Source organism: Puma concolor, chromosome E1 (genome assembly GCF_028749965.1).
Source record: "Puma concolor isolate L17-30 chromosome E1, mPumCon1.1.hap2, whole genome shotgun sequence".
NCBI classification, from domain to species: Eukaryota; Metazoa; Chordata; class Mammalia; order Carnivora; family Felidae; genus Puma; species Puma concolor.
Genome location: NC_141680.1, coordinates 13,561,895 through 13,565,685, shown reverse-complemented (window position 1 = coordinate 13,565,685; position 3,791 = coordinate 13,561,895). Strand labels below are relative to the sequence as shown.

General features: G+C 49.9%; 1 pseudogene; it reads left to right on the top strand.

Annotated features, from left to right (window-relative positions):
- The first annotated feature begins 1,772 nt into the window (after positions 1-1,772).
- Positions 1,773-3,373, top strand: LOC147574119 (TAR DNA-binding protein 43 pseudogene; annotated as a pseudogene).
- The last annotated feature ends 418 nt before the right edge of the window (positions 3,374-3,791 follow it).

Genomic DNA, 3,791 nt, shown 5'->3' with positions numbered 1-3,791 from the left:
CTAGGAGATCACTGGAGCCACACCAACTGATGCAGAAACAGGGGGAGGGGGAGGCGGAGGCGGAGGCGGCCAGGGAGCCGCGGGCCAGGCCCCAGGCAGATTTAAAGTTTTGGACTCACCTTTTTGTGTGTCTTTTATCTTTTTCTTTTGCGCCTCCAACTCCGCGTCCGCGTCCACCTCCTACTTCTTCTTCCATCTCTGTCTCCTGTCTTTCCGTCCTGCAAAAGTGGCTTTGTCTCTGGTTGCTTTTCAGCCCCCTGTGGAAGAGGTGAAGGAGGAGCAGGCCGTGGGGTGGGCACCCATCTTGGCGCTTGTGCTCGGGGAGGAGGAGGGGTGGGTTTAGGATCACTGGCATCTGTGTGCCTTCCTCCTCTTCCTCATTCTTCTGACTATTGGGAAAGGGGGTGTGGGTGTGGGTGTAGCGGGGAGGGCAGGTGTGTTCAATTTTTATCTCTCCTCTCTCTGGGCCATCCATTGTGTCCCTTCCCGTGAGGCAACTTTCTTATGGAGTAACATAAAACTCTGAATGTAGAGAATTTCACACACACACACACCCACACCCACCCACCCCGTTCACGTGAATGTGAAACACATTTGGGTTTGTTCTGATCCTCCCGAGTGTTAGAATGCCCAATGTTTACAAGAGCTTGCCTTGAAACACAGTAACGGAGCTTCTTTACAAATTGGTGTTAGCAATAGCATCCAGAGGTAGAGAAAACATCTCACATGGATAACACCTGTGGCCATAGATCCACAAACAAGATGCAAACCAATATCAGCCTTTGTTTCACTCCTACTTGTGGAGAGGACACGAAAGACCCAATGGTCAAATCTCCCCCTTTTGTAAAAACAAATGCAATCGCACGAGAGCATTACCGCGGATGGATCCCATCGCGCAGGTGTTTTCCATTTCCAATGAGAACACAGCCAATTTGGCGCAAAGAAGCCAAAAAAAAAAAAGCTGCAGCAACCCACAAACCAAATGTGGCCCGGGATATCTCCGTGAGCGTCCGTTCCTCCCCAAAAGTCGGGGCTTCGCTGATGGAACCAAAGGGCTTGCTAGTTTCTGGCCGCGTCGTCTCACGGCCAGCTTTCTCTAAGGGAGCACACAAGAAAACTCATTCAGACACCTCCAAAGAACCCCATCTGGGCCATCAGGGACTCAGGTGACCCTTCCACGTTCCCACGTAAGTAAGCACTTGCAAGTATAGGCTCCATATGTCCTATACGTGTAGCCTGCCCAAGTTTCCTTTTGGGGATGGGTGGTTGCTTTCTCCACACTTAGAGCAAGGTTATTAAATGGTGGCGGTCACGGTGGTGTTTTTTTTTTCCTCTTCCGTAAAGAGTTACAAGGCGGCCATTTCGCGGGAGCGAAGCAGTAGCTGGGCTGCTCCTGGATCCCTCGCTGCTTCGGGTTCCCTGTCAGGCTTCCTAGCAGCGGCCTAGCGGAGAAATAAGAGCAGGTGTCTGAATGTACTCGGGTGACCAAAGATGAGAATGACGAGCCCATCGAAATGCCATCGGAAGGGGCGCCTGGGTGGCGCAGTCGGTTAAGCGTCCGACTTCAGCCAGGTCACGATCTCGCGGTCCGTGAGTTCGAGCCCCGCGTCGGGCTCTGGGCTGATGGCTCAGAGCCTGGAGCCTGTTTCCGATTCTGTGTCTCCCTCTCTCTCTGCCCCTCCCCTGTTCATGCTCTGTGTCTCTCTGTCCCAAAAATAAATAAACGTTGAAAAAAAAAATTAAAAAAAAAATTATATATATATAAAAAAGAAATGCCATCGGAAGACGATGGGACAGTGCTGCTGTCCACAGTGACAGCCCAGTTTGTCGGCAGCACGTGGACTGCACTACCGGAATCCAGCGTCTCAGTGTATGAGAGGTGTCCGGCTGGTCAAAGACATTCTGCACATCCCTGATGCTGGCTGGGGAAATCCGGTAGCGGATAGTCGTCAACTTATCCCAAAGATAGCCACAGAAAAAGGGACGAGACAGATACCTGCTTCTTCAGCAGTGAAAGTGAAGAGAGCCATCCAGAAAACGTCCGATTTAAGAGTGTTGGGTCTCCCGTGGAAAACAACCGAACAGGATCTGAAAGAATATTTTGGTAGCTTTGGAGAGGTTCTTCTGGTTCAGGACAGGAAAGATATTCACACTAGTCCTTCAAAGGGCTTTGGCCGTGTTCGTTTTACGTAATAGGAAACCGAGGTGAAAGCCATGCGATCGATCGAGGAACGATGGTGTGACTGCAAACTTCCTGAATCTCATCGAAGCCCAGATGAGCTTTTGAGAAGCAGGAAGGCGTTTGTCGGGTGCCTTACAGAGGGACGTGACTGCCTATAAGCTGCAGCAGTTCTTTTGCCAGGACTGAGAAGCGGTAGACAGCTTCATTCCCAAACGGTTCCCGGACTTTCCCTTTGTTACGTTTGCAGATGATCAGGTAGCCCTCGCCCTCGCCCTCGCCCTCTCTGATATTATTATTGAATTTATTTTTTCAATGTACCCCCAAGGTAGTTAGCCTATAGGGCAACAGTGGTTTGAGGAGGAGAGTCCTTCATACCCCTCACCCTTTCAGCCCCCGCCCCGGCACAACCCCCTCCAGGAACCCTCTGTTTGTTCCCCTTAGGGAAGAGCCTCTTACGTTTTTGTCCCCCTTCCTGTTTGTATGTTATTTTTCCTTCCCTTCTTCCCTTCCCTTCCCGAGTTCCTCTGTTTGGGAAGTGAAGGTCCTCACACGGGTGAGGTCCTGTGATACATGTGTTTCTCTGAGGGACAAATGTCACTTTGCATGACACCCTCCAGTTCCATCCAGGTACTTGCAAATGGCAAGACTTCATTCCCTCTGGTGGCCGCGCACTGCTCTGTTGTTACATGGATACCGCCTCTTCTGTATCCATTCATCCGTCGATGGACATTTGGCCCCTTCCCATACTTTGCCTACCGTGGATAGTGCTGCTATGCACCCTGAGGTGCGTGTGCCCCTTGGAAACAGCAGACCTGTATCCTTTGGCTAAGTACTTCGTCGTGAAAGTGCTGGGTCGTAGGGTACTTCTATGTGTCATGTGTTGAGGAACCTCCTCGGGTCCCTGGTTCTGGAAAGAACTCCGATAGTGGTTCTAAATCAGGTGCGGCCATCGGTTGGGGACCCGCATCAAATGCGGAGTCAGGCAGCGGTTTTCCTGGAGGCTTTGGCTCAAGCACAGATTCTAAATCTTCCAGCTGGGGAATTTAGACAGTGGGGTAGGTATAGACTGGTAGGAATTCAAATTTTTCTAAACACATGGTAAGTGTATTTCTTTTTTCTTCTCTTCTCTTCTCTTCTCTTCTCTCTTTCTTTCCTTTCTTTTTTTTTTTAAACATTTATTTATTTTTGAGAGACCGAGAGAGACAGAGTGGGAAGGGGAAGGAGCAGAGAGAGAGGGAGACACAGAATCCGAAGCAGGCTCCAGGCTGTCCGCACAGAGCCCGGTGCAGGGCTCGAACCCACAAAACGTAAGATCATGACCTGAGCCACAGTCACACACTTAACTGACGGAGCCAACCAAGCACCCCACACATGGTTAAGTGTATTATAAAACCCATCCGTACTGAGAGTTTTCAGAATCAGTACGTTCAGCGTGGAGTATATTCACCACTATTTTTGACATTTTTCTTTAGAAAGAGAGGCAAAGCTAAAGGAATTTTAGAAGTTTTGTTACATCAAGGGTCGAAATATCAGGTGTTTGAAAGCGAACCAACTGCCTGATTGGTTCTCGTTCTCTCTCTCTCTCTCTCTCTCTCTCTCTCTCTCTCTC